This window comes from Ambystoma mexicanum, chromosome 8 (genome assembly GCF_040938575.1).
Source record: "Ambystoma mexicanum isolate Mex_15411 chromosome 8, UKY_AmexF1_1, whole genome shotgun sequence".
NCBI classification, from domain to species: domain Eukaryota; kingdom Metazoa; phylum Chordata; class Amphibia; order Caudata; family Ambystomatidae; genus Ambystoma; species Ambystoma mexicanum.
Window position 1 is genome coordinate 743518471 of NC_090929.1, and position 14448 is coordinate 743532918.

The following is a 14448-nucleotide window of genomic DNA, read 5'->3' on the forward strand; positions in this document are numbered from 1 at the left end:
CTCCCCTGCCGAATTTCAAGACCATCATGGACTTAGGGGAAAAAGAAGCAGCATTCTAGAGTCATGAAGCCCAGCAGCTGGGTCACAACTTCGGGAATGAGGAGACCACCCTAGAAGGCCTCTCCAGGAATTACTATCTGGAAGGAGAGAAAGCAAAACAAGAGGTTTCTGGAACTGTTCAGGCACTTTTTACCCAGGTCGGAGGGAAAGGGGCTATAAAGGAAAAAGAAGGACTTTTTGGGAAATGGTTCTGTTGAAAGGCAGATCGCCTTCATGAGTAAGTACTGGGAAAAGGAAGTGGTCTGTGAAGGTAATGCCATTCCGTAGAGGATTGCAAAACAAAGCTACTGAACTTTAGATCCTGCACCAAGATTCCAAAGAGAGGACACTTAGGGGCCGATTCATAGAAAGTTGTGCGTGCTGTAAAGGCACTTTGCACCAAAAAGGTGCACTTTGCTGCGCCCATAACTAATTTTGCTGATTCGTGGATCAGACTTTACTTAGGTCTACACTCACTTCGCTCCCGCCCTTTCCTACTGTGCGTGGTCCTTAGCACTTTGCGCGACATAATGTGCAAAGCGTGGGCAGGGCCAGCGTAAAGAAACAAATAGGGGGCCGAACATTCATATTCCCCATTCCTTGCACCAAATGACAAAGAACGAGGAATAATGTGGACATGTTGAGGGACGCCCCACGCCAAAAATAACATGCCCAGTCAAGCACAAACATAACCCAATTCATAGATTACTAATCAAAACTTCCCGGAGCGAAAAGGCACATGCAAACCTCGTGATCTTATCACCACATGATACACGATGCAACACACAAAGTGCAAAGAATACATATATAAGTACAAAATGCACACCATTTCAAAGTTGCATTTCCAGGATGAATCATGCTGTAGTAGCAGCAATCGCACATGTTCATGGAAGAAGGGGGAGGATGGTGAGGAACAGGTTTTTCCATCCTCGCACAAAGCTTTTTTGGATGCCATATGATGATGTGCATGCAGGGTACAGATTCCCTCCCCATGTCATTCTAGACCTGGTCAGGGAGTAGGAGGAAGACTTTGCATCACACACCATCTGCTCCCATGCATTCACACCCCTGTAGAAGGTGCTATCAGCCGTACATTTTTTGGCTACAGGCTTATTCTAGCACACCTCTGCCATTGTTGTGGACAGATCACAGGCTCACGCAATCCCAGTGCCTACACCAATCAGGTATTGTGCTGCATTACATTATGTGTGCATAGGCACATATACATTCCACACACACCGCAGGCAAGGCAGAGAGTGGGCCAGGATTTTAATTCCATAGCACACTTCCCACAGGTGCTTGAGACCATTAATTGCACGCATGTTGTACTACAGGCCCACTGAGCGACTGAGGACATGTACTGCAACTGGAAGTATTGGCATTCAATCAATGCACAGGTCATCTGAGATGTAAAGGGAGTTATTCATGTGAATGCCAATTTCCCCAGAAGCATACATGATAGCTCCATTCACCACTATACCAGGCCCTGGCATTGGGAGCCTTTGGCAACACCTGGCTCATCAGTGAGTATCAACTATCACGCAAATGCAAGCAGTCACACGGCACACAGAATAACGGACCATGACAATCAATGCTAACAACAATCATTTCCACATTTGCAGGTGACAGTGCCTACCCACTCTCACCATTCCTGCTCACGCCATTCAGGAATCCTACCACCCCAGCTGAGGTAAGGTATAACACAGCACACATAGCCAATAGGGATATAGTGGAGCACACATACGGGGTGTTCATGTCATGCACCGCTTCCTTGACCACTCTAGCAATGTATTGCTATATGCCCCACCAGTAGTATGCAAGATCATCGTGGCATCTTGTCCTGCACAATGTTGCTTCATGGCATGGCATACCAGAGGACCTGCAGGAGGGACATTGCCCTCAGGAACAGGCATTGCCCATCCCCCAGCAGGCCAAAGGGCGCAGGGACAGGATGTACGCAATCAGGTCGTGCAAACCTACTTCACCTGAATAGCAGCCCTTGTGGAGCACACACAGTGAAGCCACATCCATGGTGCCCTTCAATGTTGAATCTGGGCTTGTCAGAATCTCCTGTTGGTCTTGCGCCGAGGCCGCACCAAGTCCTGCCTCCCCGTAAGGTCTTGGCACCTGTACGTTTATTATAAACAGGCAACAGCAACCTACAGGGGAAAGAGGGTTGGGTGCCAGTGGATTGGATGGGTATGGGGTGTTAGGTTAACCAGAAAGAGGTTTAGGGAAAAGTTATGGATGAGTAAGGAGGATATTAGGATAAATGTCCCTCAGTGGTATTGGTACTCCCACGTTGGTTGAACACCACCCTTCCACTCACTCACTCACTCACTCACTCACTCACTCACAAATGTATTAGCAGACATGGACTTTGGTTTGCATGACACTGAATTAGCCCTTGCATTCCATGTGCAAGAAATTCAATAAATTGCCCAACAGGGGTTAATTAACATTGTATCACTTAGAAAAACTCAATATCAGAGATGTGCCTTCGCCTGTGGCACAGAGAGAACGAAGAAGTTAAACTTTACATTACGTCATGCAAAGGTACTTTATGTATGAGCATGGTCTGCTCCATGCATCTCTCCTAACGGAGTACATCAGGAGCACATTGTGAGTAATCTATCTTGAATTACGTCATGCAGGAGTACAATGTGTGTGCACATTATCTTTGCATTACCTCATGCTCAAACAAAATACGCTGTGTGTGCACCTTAACTTTGCATTACCTCGTGCTCAAATACACTGTGTGCTGAGCTGAAGTTACACCACTTTAGCGGAACATCATTAAACACATACCAAGAGAGAGAGAATGAAAGCTACTTAGCTTCGGCTTTCATTACTGCTGACAGCGTTTTCATGCAGATTTCGGAAGTAGTTCATGTGCCCCGAGGCTGTGCCGTGTGTTCTTAGTTCAACTAAGTTAATGTAAATGCGAGTGCGCAGCAGAAGCAGAGTTCAAATATAAATGCAGAGATCTGCCGCTACTCAGCGATCAAGATATGTAGCCTGCGTTTCGCTCTACGCATCTCTGAGCATGTCAAAGTTTTACAAGTAGGAACGCAAAGCCACGTTACGTTGTTAGAGGAACGTGATGCCAAGAATAGCACTTACCTGAAGTTAGAGCAGGGCCTAAGAATACACATCTGATTTGCTGGAAGATATGTAGCGCAAGCAAGGTCTTGTAGGTAGCACGCGCACTGTCTTAAGTGTGTCTCTGGGTCAGCTGAAAGGCTTGTGCCAACTCTGGCCTGCTGGGTGATCTAGTTTGGAGGATGTGGGCGACCGTCTGCTGCTTTTCCTACAATAAAAACATATAATTCGAAGGGATTGTGTCCTCCGACGTATTCCTTATCTTAGATATAAATCCTTCAGCTTTGCTGGCCTCGGAAAATTTTTTCGCCAGAGGGCGCTGCGCGTCGATGATCGCCGAGTCGATGACCCTCGACGGCCTCCGTGCCGACGTCGACGTCATCCTGCCTATAAAGGCCGCGCGCAGCGTCCGTTGCTCAGTTCCGTTTTTCCGCGCTTCGTTGTGCCTCGGAACACCGTTGCTCAGTTCTCGTCAAGATAACGTATATAATAACTACTATTTACCTCGATATCGATGGCATCCTCCTCCGACCCGACGACCCCTCGGTCCGGTTTCAAAAAGTGCCGAGACTGCGGGAAGAAAATGTCGTTGACGGACCCTCACAGGGTCTGTTTGTGGTGTCTGGGAATCACGCACCAGAGTTCGGAGTGTGAGGAATGCCTTTCCATGACGGCGAAAGCCTTGAAGGAGCGTAGGGGGAAGCTCGAGAGAGGTAGGTCAACTTTAACTTCCTCGAAAGCTTCTTCGGTAGAGTCGAGACGTTCGTCTCCTCACCATAAAAAACACTCTCGATCTAGATCACGAAGTGGCTCCCACCACTCGTCGACATCGAGACACTCGAAGAAGAGACGTAGGAGATCCCCTTCGTCATCTTCGTCGAGTTCTCCTGAGAGAGTTCATTGCCCCACAAAACGCAGCTCGCAAGCTGAGTGGGAGGAATTCAGGAAAAAGATGCTAAGCGTCTTCGAGAAAGCGGCCTCGTCCCCCTCGAAGACAGCTGAGGGTGATACCCCGGGTAAAAAACCCAAAAAATCTAAACGCCGCGAGTCGCAGTACCCGGCGGAAAAGTCAACCCGAAAGCGCCTCGAGCCATCGGGAGATAAAGCATCATCGACGCCATCGTCGAAAACTCCTTCGAAACAGAGGTCGGCGCCATCGACGCCGTTGTCGAAGGATTCATCGGCGCATCAGTCGATCGAGTCGACGCCGACGTCGACGCCGATATCGACGCCGGTGAAGGAAAGAACCACGGCTACTCCACAGCCAACGGTTAGACAAAAGACCTCCGACTCGACGCCGAGAACGTCGACGTCGTTCTCGAGCAAGACTCCGATCCTTTCGAGTTCTTCGAGGCCTAGTACACATTTCTCGACGCTTTTCACGGCGCCTTCGAGTACTTTCACGTCGGTGTCGACGACATCGACGTTTTCAAGGCCTGTGATGATGGCTCCTTCTGCATTGGAAATGGGGTTTATACCATTCCAAAAACCAATGTATCCCCCTTTAACCTCGATTTTTGAGGAAAGGGAGGATTCAGACCAAGATATTGATTTACAGAGGACCACATCACCAGAGCCAGAGACTTTCGCCTCTGAGGAAGGAAGATTAAAAAATCTTCAGGATGCACTTCAGGAAGCTAGTGGCTTGGACACTTCTCCTGAAGCAGAATTTATCAAACCAGACCCAGGAGAACATGCGGAGACTCCATATAGAGCTCTGATGTCTAGAATCATAGAATTTATGGGTTGGTCTGCACCTTCTCCTGCCTTTCAGCAGGATGATCTCACTGACATACTGGACAAGGGCCCACAGGAGGATCCTGTGGTTCCATTTCACTCTGCTCTACAGAGAAGGATTTTGACATGGGAAACGCCAGAAATTATCCCGGCAGTAAATAAAAAACTGTCAACAAAATACAGGGTGGCTAGTTCTGACCCTGAATATTTGTCAAAACACCCTACTCCTGAGAGCTTGGTTGTACAGGCTGCAACCTCATCAGGCAGCACATCTGCATACCCCACTGCTCCGCAGGATAGGGATGACAAAAAATATGATGCCATGGCTAAGAAGGTTTTTTCTGCCTGTAGCATGGCGTTAAAGTCTATTAACGCGACCTGTACGCTCGCTAGGTTCAGCCACACCCTTTGGGAGTGCGCTTCATCAGCGGCTGACTGCCTCCAAGAAGGAGAGGAAAGGGACGCATTTTTAAACATCATCAGGGATGGTAAAGATGCGATGTGCGAGACCCTACAAACTGGCCTAGATTCTGCTGACAGTATCAGCAGGGCCATGGCGGCAAGTACCACAATCCGCAGGCATGCGTGGTTGAGGAAGTCTGGTTTTGCCTCTGACGTGCAGACCAGGCTTTTGAATATGCCCTTTGACGGTTCTACCCTCTTTGGAAAGAAGGCGGATGACAGTTTGGAGAAACTGCAAACGTCCAAGGCAGCAGCCAAGTCATTGGGAGCTGCTATCCGTCAGAATACCTTTCGTCCTTCGGGATCATCGTGGAGAGGACGGTCCTTTCGTTACTATTCCTCATATGGAAGGGGCAGGGGACGACCGGCTCAAAGAGGCCAAGGAAGATTTACCCGTGGTGGACGGGGTAGGGGAAAGAAAGCCGCACCCGCAGGAGCAGGAGCCACTTTACCTTCGGCAACTGCATCAGCCGCTTCAAAACCACTCTGAGGTCTCCCCTCACAGAACACCAGTAGGGGGCAGGTTAACTCACCATCTGACGGAATGGCAGGCTATTACGTCAGATGCTTGGGCTCTGGAGACAGTAGCCCAAGGTTACTGCCTGCCCTTCCTACATATCCCTCAGAGTCATCCACCGGGGAACAACCCTTTGAAGCTTCCAGATCCGCTCCTCTTGCAGGAGGTTTTAGACCTGCTAGAGAAAGGTGCCATAGAACTGGTACCTGTAGCGGAAAGGAACAAGGGTTGGTACTCCCCCTACTTCATAATACCGAAGAAGGACGGAGGACTGAGACCCATCTTAGACTTACGGGAATTGAACAAATTCCTCCGAAAGGACAAGTTCAAGATGGTGACTCTCTCTCAGATCCTTCAGGCCCTCCAGCTTCAGGACTGGTTGGTATCTCTAGACCTCCAGGACGCTTATTTCCATGTGCCGATCCATCCCAGGCACAGGAGATACCTGAGGTTCGCAATTGGCAGCTCTCATTATCAATTTCGAGTTCTGCCATTTGGGCTAACCTCCGCCCCGAGGGTCTTTACCAAGCTAATGTCGGTTGTGGCTGCAAGTCTAAGGAGGGAAGGGATTCATGTCTACCCTTACCTAGACGATTGGTTGATCAGAGCTGTATCTTCGGAACAGGCTCAGAGACAACTAGATTATGTTTGCCACTTCCTTCACAAGCTGGGCTTCTCCCTCAATTTAAAGAAGTCACAGATGATACCATCACAGAGACTCCAATTCATTGGAGCAGTCCTGGACACTTCCCTGGGAAAAGCCTTGCCACCAGAGGTGAGGGCTCGAGATATTCTGCAGATGGTCATCAGATTTCAGAATGCCCAATATCTCCCAGCCTACGACTTTCTGAGGTTGCTAGGCCTCATGGCATCCTGCATATTCCTCGTGCCGGAGGCTCGCCTGAGAATGAGATCCCTCCAGTGGGCACTGAGAACTCAGTGGTCACAGTTCTCAGGAAGGATGACAGATCTCCTTCGGATCCCGGTCAAAGTAGCCCGAGACCTTCAGTGGTGGGCCTGTCGGGAGAACATCCTGAAAGGAGAAATGTTTTGGCAACCATGGCCGGAGATAACAGTAGTCACGGATGCCTCACTCACGGGGTGGGGAGCTCACGCCAACGACTTGACCATCAGCGGTCGTTGGTCTCCATCGGAGTCCAGACTACATATCAACCTGTTGGAGCTGAGAGCCATCAGACTAGCGCTGAAGGCTTTTCTGCCGTCTGTACGGGGAAGAAACGTCCTAATAATGACGGACAATACAGTGGCCATGCACTACCTCAACAAAAGAGGAGGCGTAGGCTCACTACCACTGTGCAGAGAGGCGATGCAGCTCTGGTTTTGGGCAATTCAGGAAGGAATCTCTCTATCGGCAATTCACCTAGCCGGAGAGAAGAACTTGACAGCGGACGCTCTGAGCAGGCAGAGCACAGTCTCTCACGAGTGGGAGATAGCTCAGGAAGTCCTTCAAGAGATCTTCGCCCTTTGGGGAACCCCTCAAGTGGATCTGTTCGCCACCAGTATCAACAGGAAGTGCGACAGATTTTGCTCAAGGGAATTTCCCCCGAGAGGAGCTCTAGGAGATGCGTTCGTAGTGGACTGGGAGTTCCCACTTCTGTACGCGTTCCCTCCGGTCCCTGTCATTCCTCAAATGATCAGGAGGTTGAGAAGGTTTCGGAAGACCATGATCCTAATTGCCCCGGATTGGGCCAGGAGAACGTGGTACCCGGACCTTCTAGACATGTCCATCTGCCCTCCAATTCGACTGCCATACAGAGAGGATCTTCTCTCGCAGAAGGAAGGTCAGGTTCTCCATCCAGCCATCAAGACCCTCAACCTTCACGCTTGGTGTCTGAAAGGTTGAGGTACAAGGATTGGGACCTTCCGGATGATGTTATGGAGGTGTTGCTTTCGGCCAGAAGGCCGGCAACTAAAACTCTATACCGCTGCCGTTGGAACAAATTTTGCAGCTGGTGCAGAGAAAAGAATATTGAACCCTTTTCTTGTGGTACACCTATGGTGTTGTCATTCTTACTTTACCTGGCTAATTCAGGCCTACAGGTTGGCACAATTAAGGGCTATCTCGCAGCGCTATCAATCTTTAAGCGCACTGCAGAGGAGCCTTCATACTTCAAAATTCCATTGGTAATACAATACCTAAAAGGATTAACTAATGTTTATCCCCCGAAACCTTTTCAAGTTCCCTTATGGGATTTAAACCTAATTTTAAACTTCCTAAAGGGTGCCCCTTTTGAACCACTACACTCTTGTTCATTGAAGCTTCTCACCCTCAAAACTGTTTTGCTAATAGCATTGACATCTGCTAGAAGGGTTAGCGAGTTGCAAGCCTTATCGTGTAAACCTCCACATACAATCTTTTACAAGGACAAAGTTGTTCTTCAGGTGAAGCCTAACTTCCTCCCGAAGGTAGTCTCGGAGTTTCACATCACTCAGAAGATTATATTACCTTCTTTCTACCCTCCTCCTCATCCGGGGAAGGAGGAAGAGAGACTGCACAGGCTGGACCCTAAGCGAGCCTTGAGCTTCTATATCAGCAGATTGGCTAAGATCAGACAAGCAGACCAACTCTTTGTAGGTTATGCAGGACATAAGTTGGGCCTTCCAATAACAAAACAAACCATCTCCAGATGGATTATTTTAGCCATTCTGGAATGCTACAAATTGGCAGGAAAGGAGCCTCCTCAAAATCTAAGGGCTCATTCTACCAGGGGTATCGCAACATCCTCAGCCCTTCAAAGAGGGGTGCCAATTCGAGATATATGTGCGGCTGCCACATGGTCGTCCGCACATACATTTACCAAATTCTATAGCCTGGATTCCTCCTCTAGTCAAGAAACTAGATTCGGCAAGGCTGTGTTACACTCTGTCCATTCTGGAAGGGTAACATAACTTTTATTACTCCCGCCTCCAGTCACAATACCACTGCTATGGGAGTCTATCTAAGATAAGGAATACGTCGGAGGACACAATCCCTTCGAAGAACTAGTTACTCTTACCTTGTAACGTTCTTTCGATGGGATGTTCCTCCGACGTATTCCTTATCGACCCTCCCATCCATCCCCGCAGTATGACTTCCTGTGGGTTTGCAGCCTATGCTCCTTCAAGGTGATTAGTCTAATCCAAAAACATTACTGGGGACTACAAAACGGAACTGAGCAACGGACGCTGCGCGCGGCCTTTATAGGCAGGATGACGTCGACGTCGGCACGGAGGCCGTCGAGGGTCATCGACTCGGCGATCATCGACGCGCAGCGCCCTCTGGCGAAAAAATTTTCCGAGGCCAGCAAAGCTGAAGGATTTATATCTAAGATAAGGAATACGTCGGAGGAACATCCCATCGAAAGAACGTTACAAGGTAAGAGTAACTAGTTCTTCTCCGCCATAACATGCTTTTGACATTGGTACACTGCATGAACATAATTTGGACAACATAACATTACTAATTATGTGCTTTTTCCTGACGGGGCTAATCCACCTTGCCCATAATAACACCCTGAGAATGTGTGTCAGGCAGAAACAAACCATGTGTGTGTCCATAGTCATCTAATCAAGTGCACAAATCACTGACAGTCATAGCAAGTAGAAACAACAGTATCCTTGTCGCTCACACCAAAGCACATACTCACCACCAACACTTGTACACTGAGACATCCAAATACACAGAGGAGGACACAAGTAGAAAGGCAGAGCATATAATGTAAGCAGGAAGAAACACTTGTGAGGACTGCTCTGGCCACCCTAGGAGTGTCTCACCCAATATACAGGTGGGGTGGCTACACCATTCCCTGCCAACAATACAGCTCATAAAACACATCTGCATATAAATAGCCATACAAACTGAGAAAGTCCAAGTTCAGTTCAAGGAAGATGCGCATTTCACCTTAGCTCTTTTCCCTTCAGAGACTGCTCCAGCTGTCCCCAGTCATGTAGCAATGCACTTCTCTGTAGGTGTTCAAACCAGTTTACACAGCCGAGGTGTGGCGTGCAGTAACCACAGCCCTGTGCCTTTGGATAGCAACAACCATCTTCCCCAGCAGAATGCCTCAGAAGAAAGTAAAGCACAAGGTCAGAGCAGGTAACACATCCATGCGCCCAATGACACTGTACCCTCTGCCCCCCTGAGTGTCATGCAACAACTGCAAGCAATGACTTAGCAGCCTCCCATCTCCATGTCTTCCGCACCCATGCAGCTGGACCTGCTCACCTCAAGCCAACTCACTGAAAAACACCCCACACAGTGACAGCACCCCTGCCCGCAATACCACCACTGTGGGTTCCATGTGTTAAAATAGTGGCAAAAATTGCCGTTTACACAAAAAATCATGGTAAAATGCTGTGGTTTTGCCTCCGCCATCCATGTAAAGACCATGGATCTTTACATCTTTACCCAGACCCATTGTATCATGTAAGGGGAGCGGGGGACACCCCTGCAAACCCCACTCCCCTTAAATGGTATAATGGGGTACACCTTTAACAGGTCAAACCACGTCATTTTTGCAGCAATTTTTTGTAAAGGCGACATTTATGCTGAGATTTTATTACTGCATACCCCACTATGTGCCCCCCTGAGTGCCATGCAAAAACTGCGAGCAATGACTCGCCAGCCTCCCATTTCCATGTCTCCCTCTGCAGCCATGCAGCTGGACCTACTCATCTCAGGCCAACGCACTGAAAAACACCCCACACACTGACAGCATTCCCGCCCACAGCACCACCACTGTGTGCCCCCTAGGGTCATGCAAAAACTGCAAGCAATGACTCGCTAGCCTGCCATCTCCATGTCTCCCTCCACACTAATGCAGATGGACTTGCTCACCTCATGCCAACACACATACACATAACTACACCCAAAACAGTGAACACATCCCTTCCACCCACGTCACCATACACTGTGCACCCCTGAGTGCCATGAACCAACCCGCACAATGTACACACCTGGCTCCCATCCACAGCATTTCACCCTAAATCACCTTCTCGGCTTGCATAGCCATGCAGTGCATGAAAGTAAACCAACTGGACAGCCGTGGGGTGTCCTGTATGGAACAATGTAAATTATCAGCTATAGTCTACCCAGTGGCACCAAAGGGTGGGAGTATCACCCCTGGCCATCTAGGGCCTTGCCCTCGATGCCTTTGAACTTTGCCCTCCAGAGTGGGCTCGGTCCCCTGTGAGTACCACTGCAGAGTACCATTGCTGGCACACTGAATCAGAGACAGGTGCACAATGGCTGGTTTATCACCCCTGGTGTAGTGGGTGCAGGTAATTGGAGGTGGTGGGCGTTTTCAGGACTTGAGGGGGTTGCCTGGGGTACAGGTGATGTTATGAGGTTTGAGCACTTGAATGGAATGCTATAACGTATGGGTGAAAACCCGCAGTTTGGGTGCAGGTTGAATTTAGGGTGACAGTATGCAGTTTGACAGTGGTGCTGACTTGAGTTACGGGCAGCAGTTGGTAGTTTTGCCGAGGTGCTGGCTTGAGTTGCAGGGGATGGCAGACAGTTTCCGCCAGTTGCTAACTGAGTAACGGATGACAGCTCACAGTTTTTCCGGGGTGCTGGCTTGACTTGCGGGGGATGCTTTGCAGTTTCGCTGGAGTGCTGGTTTAAGTTACAGGGTGCGGTTTGCAGTTTCGCTGGGGTGCTGGATGGTGCTGACAAGGCTGTGTGTATGTGCTTGTTTTGGTTTGGGGGCATGTTGTGGGCATTCGAGGTGCAACTCAGTGTTTGCGCTGCAGGTTTGTTTATTTATTTATTTATAATGCGCACCAGACCCGAAGGTATCAGGGCACAGGAACAAGAATGTTTACGGCTTACAAAGTTACAAAGTTACAGAAATACATAGTCGTAACGTAACAGTTAGATGACAATAGTGAACTCGATATGTACAATACATGTATACTCATAGAGAGCTTACAGGTTATAAAGTACATAGTTATAAAGTGGTAGTTAGATTACACTGGTGAAATGGATATGCACAATACATATATACATGTAGAAAAGTTGGAAAGGAGAGATAGAGGTGATCAGTCTGGTTGGGGGTGAGAATTTAGAATAGCAAAGGAGAAGGGGATGTGGTGGAAACTAGTGAAATTTCGCAGTCATGCTGATAATGTCAATTTTGATAGTGGTAATTTTCTTTGAACCAGTTAATAATGTTACGTCTAAAGTTGGAGTCGGCTTGGTCTGCCCTCAGAGAGGGGTTTAAGGAGTTCCAAAATGGGGCTGCTTTGACAGGGAAGCTGTGGCCTCCAACTTTTGTCAGTTTGAAACTTGGCACTGCCAGACAGTTGGAGTAGGCCGCCCTGGGGGGTTGGTGGGAAGGTTTTCTGTTAATTCTGTCTTCGAGATAACGGGGTGCCGCATTGCTAAGGCATTTGTAAGTTAGTGAAGCAGAAACCATTTTTGGCACAATTTTATCGTTGGTGGGGAGCCAGTTATTCTGCCTCCTTGCCTCAGAGATATGTTCCTTTCTAGCTATTCCTAGTGCTGCTCTCAGGTCGTTGTTCTGTAGAGTTTGAATTTTTCTGGTGATGTATTTATTGGAACCAAGATATAGGGCGTTGCAATAGTCCAGTTTGGACAGGATGACTGTTCTAGCTAGTGCAGAGCAACTACATGTGGAAAGGAGGGGTTTGGATGCTCTAATCAGTTTACATGTATAGACCGTGGAGGATGCCATCTCATTTACCTGTTTGGTCAAGGTGAGTCTAGAATCCAGGTAGAAACCTAAGGTTTTTACCTCTTTGGCGACCTTGATAGTGTTACCGTCTATGTCAAAGGAGGTGTATATATGGCCAAGTTTGTTGATATTAGACGTAGTTCTCAGAATGATGAGTTCTGTTTTGTCATCATTCAGGCATAGACCATGTAGTGCCATCCATGCCTGGATGATGAGGTATATTTTATTCACCAAGGCCAAATCCTTATTGTAATCCCCAGTAAGAGGTATGAGAATCTGGGTGTCATCTGCATAATTAGTTTAGGTGACACCGAGATAATCCAGATCATCAAAAAGGGGCTTGGTAAATATATTATACATAGTTGGGGAGACACATGATCCTTGAGGAACGCCACATGTGATGGGAATGGGGTCTGCTGCTGCTACGGGTGAGAAAACTCTCATCATCCTACTACTTAGGAAGGATTGGATCCAGTTACTTTACACTTTGGAATCCATAAATCAGCGAACAACGCAAAGCTTTTCACATGCGCAAGCAGGCGCAGTTATTTCTGGCACAAATTATTTTGTGCATTTTCTATGAATTTGGCCCTTAACATTCAAGTAGGAGTAAACATTCATTGTCTTTCATGGGGGAAAGGAGCAAGTGCCGAAGATCAAATATTTCCATGGTGCATTGCGGTGACTCATTTTCTCCTGATTGGAAAATAGAACTTATTTTAGGTAATTTTAAACGTACCTAGATATATTATAAAGTCATGCTTTGTGTGTACTTAAAAATGTATTTACTCTATTAATGTATTTTGATGTAAAATAAGAAATGTATCTGTATTGGGTGTATTAACTGGCATTCTTTTAGTATGTTAAATCATTAACATGTATTTCAATTATTTATATAGTCTTCTATGTTTGGAAATGTGTTTTCTTAATGTACATGACGCTTCTAGATACTGTTCAGGTGAATTCCATATATACAGGGTTTAATCAGTCCTGCCTTTCACCATCCAAAAACATTTATTTTTAAAGAGGCATCAACTTGCATCACTCTATGCCCCCATTCAAGAAAGGTTACTGCATTGTCTTGTCTCCTTTATGCGGTATTTCATTTCTAAACAATTGTATTTTTGCATACATTAAGCCCAGTTTTATTTTTACTCTAAAGGTAAGCTCTGGACAGACCCCCAGTTTTTTTTATCTGCATACCTGCTTTATCGCCGCTTGGATCCTCTCACGAATCATAACCAAAATATTTTTGCCACGATTGGAACATTTACAGTGTTGATGAGTTCATCAGCACTGTAAATGTTCCGATCGTGTTTATATATTATCCTGTATGGTTCCTGTACCTCCAACATGTTGCAGTGATTTGAGGAGTCATTTTATAATGAAGAAGTAAACATGATATAGTCTACGTTGAGTTGAACATTGATTAATTATAAGTAAGTTTTATGGATTTACAGATTTTGACCAATGGTGAAACACAGTATAAAATGTTGTGCAGCCTACATCAATAGTAAGGCTTCTCCTACTTGCCAACCTATACAATTAGGTGGGCCTTTGAAATCGAAGGACCACTCCCAATCTCTCATGGGTTGCCAAGTCCAACAATACTTAAAAGCGTCAAAGTTCTTTTTCTTCATTGACGGAAATACTTCCTTCAGGATTCACATTATTAGTCCCTCTCTTCCCAGCTAATTAACTCCTCTACCCGGGGTAAATCTGTGCCTAGAATGACGACTTTGGCACAAACCCACCGATTCTCAATAAAGATGGTAAATTGAACCTTGGGGTACATTGTTGGGTCCCGATACATTCGTCAGCGGTACCAATCACTTTTGAACAAATTGTCCTGTACATGTAAAGTTGAACCTCATGGCCATCCTTTGGCTTTCC

The 14448-nt window shown here is 47.2% G+C and overlaps 1 protein-coding gene across 7 annotated transcripts in view; it reads left to right on the forward strand.

The window, feature by feature from the left end:
* The window catches only part of LOC138472418 (uncharacterized), a 1989442-nt gene that overhangs the window by 1492864 nt on the left and 482130 nt on the right, over positions 1–14448 (forward strand). The window lies entirely within an intron of this gene.